The sequence below is a fragment of the Impatiens glandulifera genome, chromosome 1 (assembly GCF_907164915.1).
Source record: "Impatiens glandulifera chromosome 1, dImpGla2.1, whole genome shotgun sequence".
Classification (NCBI taxonomy): Eukaryota; Viridiplantae; Streptophyta; class Magnoliopsida; order Ericales; family Balsaminaceae; genus Impatiens; species Impatiens glandulifera.
Genome location: NC_061862.1, coordinates 148,520,784 through 148,528,399, shown reverse-complemented (window position 1 = coordinate 148,528,399; position 7,616 = coordinate 148,520,784).

The following is a 7,616-nucleotide window of genomic DNA, read 5'->3' as shown; positions in this document are numbered from 1 at the left end:
GACGTTGAGACGCACATTAGTTAATATGTTTTTGCGCTAAAGCACTTTCCTTCTATTGTAGTGGGCGACGCGTCTTGATGATGTGCGTTGGATGAGATCCAGGCGTTCATCCGATTGATGTGTGGTCTGTTGCACTAATTTCATTTAATTTTGGTTGCGGCATATTACAGCCCATTTTTTAGCCTGGGAGCTTGTTCAAAATTAATTTTTCTTTACTCCTTTGGCTTTATTTTTAACTTACCAAATATACAAAATATTTTTAATAGAAATAATATTTATTTTGTCTATTTAATTTTTTTTATATATTTTTGAGGTTTTATAAATAATGAATTTGGGATAAATGGAATATAACATTTATCTCAAATTATTTATTTTAATTTATTTTGGCCCCTTGAAATTAATTTGGGATAAAATAAATACATAATTTATTTCAAATTATTTCATTTTATTTTTCTTGGCCTTTGTTTTGATTAATTGAGATTTAATTAATACAATAATTATTCCAATTAATTATTTAATCTTAATTTGGCATTGATTTTATTTATTCAATATAATTATTTTAAAATTTAAAAATTGGGTAGGTAAAATTGTATTGCTTACAAAACCGCTACAAGTTCAAACCTAACTTAAATATTGAATTACTTTAACATATATATCCAAGTTATTCACATTTCTCGACCCAATAAATGAAAAACATTGTTTAAACATAATAATAATAATAATAATAATAATAATAATAATAATAATAATATACTAGAATATATCATCGTTTAATAATAGTGAGATATTTGTCATACTACTTTTTAAATATGTTTGTTGAAATTTTAATACTTTATTTGAATGTGTATATCATTATTATTTTTTTAATTTGTTTATGAAGAGATAGGACTTTTATAGTCGATTAAGTAATATGATTAATAATATTTGATTGTCATTATAAAACATTTATTTTAACATGTTAAATGAATTGTTGAATAGACCTATATGTTAATAAAAATCAAAATAACAATGAGATATCACAACTAAGTAAACATGAAAAAATTATTTTATATATAATTATATTTTCTTTACATACATTGTGGATGCAATTATGAGGGTTCACATAATCTCACACATATCACATATGCATTAAAGACCATTACAATAAGGTATCTATTGTGAACAGATTCGGCTAACCAATTATTTCTACAATTGATGTTATTAAAACAAATTACATTAAAAGTAGCACTATTGTTAGTTATAACATAAATATGTCTTTTCTTCACCGTTCTCTTATTGTTTTGGTGTTAACTCTTCTTATTTTTCATGGGTTTAATAATTTTAATTTTGATTATGTTAAGTTAAAATGTAATGATAAAATGAACAATACAAATATTCATGATTATTAATTTTTATAGAAAACAGTGAAGAAAAGACATATTTATGTTATAACAATAGTGCTATTTTTAAAGTAATTGATCTAAAGAACTAGAAAGTATTTGTCATTTACAAGATTAAGAATTTGAAAATTAATTTTCAAAATGAAATATTTATAATAAGAAAATTTTAGAATAATTAATGTTACAAAGAAAATTCCTTATCAATCTCTTTTAAAATATATATTTTATATAGATTCTTATAATACAAAAAAAAAAATTTAAAATAATCTTTTAAAATTTATAAAGAAATAGATTATATTACTATTTTTTAAAGTGAAATCTTATGTAGATTCTTACAATCTAAATATTATTTTTAATAAATATTATAAATGATATAAGGCATATATTTACAATTCATAAAATAGTTTAGATCAATTAATAATTTAAAAAAATAGATATTAAAATTTATTTTCATATAAATCACTAAGCCTCTTTCATGTTTTATTTTATTAAAATATTCATTCTTTAAATTATAAAATTCATAACCTAATATTCTGATAATAATTTTTATAATTTAATTTTTTTAATATAGCATAGTATGAACCACAACTATGACACTCACTCCAACCTTAGGCGTAATATATTTTTTTAATTTAAGAAGCTAGAACCTAAGGCAACATAAATAAAAATCGAATATGTGATATTTGATATCTTAGATCCCGATTGATATCATTTGATTTATTATCGCAAATTTGTTTTATATCATTTAAATAAATTTTAAAAATGAAAAAAAAAAACAGATATTAGAAGTGTAGACACACGTTTTTTGCACATGAATGCCGAACCAATGTCACTTTCATACAAATGGTTTATTGAATCAGAATTTAAATAATTTAATTAATTCGAAAACAACCGTCTGTAACATATTTTTAGATTAATTATTTTCTTAAATATTGTCCAAAAATTAATAAATAAAATATATACCAAACAAATAGATTATCTAGAATATGTTTATTTGATTTTTAGTATTAATATAATTTTATTATATTATGTATGAATATAAAAAAAAAACTCTTAAATCACACTCAAGCGAAATTCACCGTTACTAACGAAAACTCGCTGGAGTTCATCGTCTAACCTTATGAAGCAATCCCATTACTCTCTTATCCTTGGGAACTTATTTTGAACAGTTCATAAGTTGTTCTATTTCCTTGTATTTGATTGTGTACTTTGTAAATTAAAATTTTTAATTGTACAGTTCATTCTCTCTCAATTATTTAGTTAGTTGAATTCATTAATTGATTGTTGTTGTCGATATTAATATCGTTCTTTGTTTAGTTAGTGGTTGATTGATTGCTTTTAATTGCTTGTTTGATGGATTAGATAACTGAATTCTTGTTGTTGTCGATATTAATATCGTTCTTTGTTTAGTTAGTGGTTGATTGATTGCTTTTAATTGCTTGTTTGATGGATTAGATAACTGAATTTTAGTTGAAAACATAATCGACGATTAATCATTTTATGAGATTCAAGAGGAAACTAAGCTAAAAGATTTACTAAAACAATTCGAAAAATATTTCAAAACAAACTCGAATAAAACTTATTATTTTAGTTCCTCATATCTATTTTTGAGATTTGATAGGTAGGTAAGTAATGGATTTTTGAAAATTTAAGTAAAATATTTTCTTTTTAAAAAATATTCGATTTAAAAAGCATATTGAATTATTTTCAATTTTATAAAGGTTGATTTATTGTCATTTAGTATTGTTTGTATAGTTTAATACTCAAATTAATAGATAAATTATAAGTTTATATGTGTATTTTATATATAAAAGAATATCTTTATTTAATTTTATTGACAGATAATATTTAATTTTTATAGTTCAATACTCAAAATAATATATTGAGTATAAATTTATAGCTAAATCATAAATCATGTGTACTTCAAATATAAAAAGAATATCTTTATTTTTCTTGAATTCTCCTAAACTATTTGATTTTCTTTTACAATTGAGTTATGAACACATCATTCTTAACTAAAACTAGTATTATACATGTGTGAATTGTAAATATTGAATAATATTTTCTAAAAGTATATATATATATATATATATATATATATATATATATATATATATATATATATATATGTTTATGATACTTTTTATACTAATAAATTATTAATATATAATATGATGCAAAAATATATTTTAACAAAACAAATATATAAAATAATAGATGCATCTTAAACAATAAATATATATATATATATATATATATATATATATATATATATATATATATATATATATATATTAAGCAATGTAAGTAACTTGCAAAAAAAAATGTTTAGAAATAATTTTTTTCATAGTTGTTAATACCTTCACCTACACCATTTAATATTTAACAACCTTTCAAATGGAGTACTAGTCTGTTTATCATTTAAAGAAAAATTTACATAACATAACTTATTCAATTTAATTAATTAATAAAATTTCACACATTTTTCTGTACATAATTATTTAAAATATAAGAAAAAATTTATATTAAAACATCTATTTTTCAATATATATATATATATATATAATATATATATATATATATATATATATTGTATGAATTTAAAACTCTACCCAGCCCATATAAAATTAAAAATAAACATAAGTATAATATTAATACAAGTTTAGTTAAAATAAACATCACTAATACGTAAACATCTAGAATATTAAACTGAAATTTGTATTATTCTAAACAAAGCAAAATCATAAAAATTTGTAAAATTAATTAGAGAAAATAGAACCATGACTATGTGTAGACCCGGATCAAGTAATATTTATGGAGTCTTATCTAACTTTTATTTTATTGATTTTTATATATTTAAAAATAATAGAGATATATATATAGTAGATTAATATAAAATCAACTTAGCTTAGTTGATTAGTTATTCTCTTTATTAGTATAATAACATAAATTTAGTTTTCGCAAACCATATTTAATTTTATATTTTAAAAGGCTCTATAGATCCCTCTGCAAATCTATAGGGCATTTTCTTGACTCTCTTATGTATTAGTTAGTTTTGTAAAATATATATTATCGATAAAACAAATGCTAGCACAAATCTATATAAGAAATTTTTTTGGTCAAAGGCATCAAATATATGATTTAAACTAATGTTTTAGTAAAACTAATTTGAAAAATATTCAAATAAAAATATTCTAACTTTACTAATTTTTATTTGAATATTTTTGAAAATGTGTTTTCCCAATTTTCATTTTTATGTGCAAAGTCCATAATGTTGGTTCTATCATGTTTGTTCCATTATTTGATTTTTTATACTTATTTATTATGCAAGGAGAAAAATGTTTTAGAAATTAAATTTTGCTAGTTTATTGAACATAATCTTTTTTATATTTTTTATTGTGATCCTATTAAATGAAGGTTAGTGTTTAGGATCATATTAACATATTTCAATCATGCTTATTAATATCTATTTGATTTAATGATTTTGGAATGATGCATATGGTTTGTTAGATTATCGAGAGGTTTTGAATTTAAATAAGTTAGGATTCTTATTTAAAATTATGTAAAAACAATTTCATAATATTTTATGAAAAATTAAATTATTTCAAATTTTGTATAATAGAAAAAAAAAATCATTATTGATTAGTAAAAAAAACGATAGATTTAGGGAATTTGGAAGAAAAATGGTAGGGTATGAATGACGTGAAATCTTTATTTTTCTCTCTTCTTACTCTTTTTAATTTAAATAATTTTTTTTTAAAAAATGATTATAATTATTTAATTAAAATCTCAAAAGTGGGAGGATAAAAATAAAAACTAGACAAGTATTAGCTATGGTTAAGGATGACAATTAAAATATCCAAAAACAACTAATTAGTAACATTTATACATTCTAAATAAAACATATATTACAAACAGAAAAGATTACATTCAAACTTAACCATCCCAACTTGGTATTTTCGCATGCCATTCGTTTTCATTGAGAGATCTTCTTCCCCTTCCTCTTCCTCTTCTCATTCCTCTGACAATGAAAGGAGATTGTATTAAAAAGGATGATGCGTATTGTTGTTTCTTATTTTTATTTCTCTCTTTGTACGAGATCGTTCGGATTTGATAGAAAAAATTGTTTCGGAGAATTTCAGGGCCTTTACCTTTATTATCTTCAACTTGAATTTATGTGTTCTTGTCTTTCTTATCTTCGGCTTTAGCTTCAGACTCCACATCTGTTTTGGAATCTTCTTTATCCGGTTTAGAATTCTCTTTTTCAGCGTTAAAATTCTAGGTGTCTTCCTCTTGAGTTTCCTCAAAAATAACTTGAGGTTCATCTTTCATTTCCATCATGATCCTTCGCATTATAGAAAATTTTATTTTCTTATTCACCTTGAGTCCATTTACTTTCTTTCCTTCACTGCTTTCCTTTTTATCGGAATCCTTCTTGATTTCTTCTACAATTGTTTGATCTTTGAGTTTAGCCTCCTCTGTTTCTTCTTTTTCTTTTCTACTTCCTGGCTTCTCTAGTTTTTTTTACTCTTCTTCTTTAGTTTTATCACATTTATTGTGTAGGAAAGTGTTACAGAAAACACATCTCTTTGGTTTCCATTCATAAGAGATCTCCATGACATTATATTTTCCTTTCCTGTCAACAACTGTTATTTTCATTAGCATACTCCTAGGATGTACTTCAATTCTAATTCTAGCATAAATAAAAGTGATCTCCTCCTTCAGTTACTAAGTCCATATATAATGGTTTCCTAATTGTACATACAAAATGACTAATTGATTCAGCATTGTACATGTGTTTCCTTTGGTCTGCTCTATAGATTCATCTCTTTTGACCACATTTCCAGCTTAATACAATTTGATTCTATGTAAGTATGCCTTTTCTCTAGGATTTTTTTAGATTTGAGCCCTTTTTGAACTACAGGAAGTAGATGTCATGTATGTTTATAGAAACATTTTCAAGACCTTTTTCTCCCCACTATTTAATTAGAACATCTTTGGTAGTTGGGAATAATACTTTGTTTTTTCCAATGAAGTTTTCAACCATCACAAACTCCCAGCCTTTAATACATTCTCCTCTATACTTTAGAAGATAATTTGAATTCAAAGGGAGAGTTGAGTACTTCTACCTTTGTTTGGATTGCCACAAGTAGATTTTTCCTTTGTATGCATGGTCTTCAAATTTTTTTCTCCTTTATTCTTCCATACAACGTTGACTTTCCATGTTGAATTACTCCTGATAGTGTAGGTGTTAGATTTAGGAGCTTTCATCAGCTCCTTCATTACATCAACTAACCATTTAACTATGTCCTCATATTTTGTTTTCTTCAAAAAAATCTAGTCTTTGAGATAATGAATATTGAGTTGAACTATTATTTGTTAGGCTTTCTATTTACTGATTGTGATTTCTCCCTTCTTAACATGCATCAGGAGTTTTATAATATGGTTTTAAGACCAAACATGTTGGCTCTTTCATTTTAAGACCAAACATGTTTTCTTGCATTATTTTCTATAAGAATTTCTGTAGGATCTATTGATTTAACATTGTTTTCCTCCTACTTTTCCTGGATAACTTCATCAACTATTCTCTCAATCTTTTTTCCTGCATCATTCTTAATTTCTCCCAGAATGATCTCTCTTACTTCCTTAGATTTATTACTTTTGTTTTTCCTTTCCCATGATGGCAGAAAAAATAATAGAATAGGGTAATTACAGAAACTCTAAGAGATGAGCACAGATAATCTACAATCGAGGGTAAATTTCAGCGGTGCTTAAAATGCACAAGAAACCCAAGACTAACAACACTAAATGAATAACTTACGGTGCAAGACTATATCGTGTTTCTGGTGTCGATCGTGTCGTGTCGCTTGTGTCTATCGTATTGTGTCGCATGTGCCGATCGCGCTTCCTTTAATCAATGGTGATTCCGACGCTAATTTTTTGACTTACGACGCAAGACAAAATCGTGTCGCCTCTACTGATTGTGTTGTGTCGCATGTGCCTATCATTATGTTGTGTCAATCATGTCGCTTGTGTCGATCGCATTTCCTTTTAAATCTATAGAGCTTTTCTCCCTCTCTTATCTTTTGATCAAAAATTTAAAAATATTTTTTATTAATTTATCTTAAAGTTATTTATTTATTTTTAAAATTCTTTTTATACAATATTTTTTTTATTTGTCTTTTTGTTTAATAATATATTAAAAGATACATATTTATAATAATTATATTATTAAAA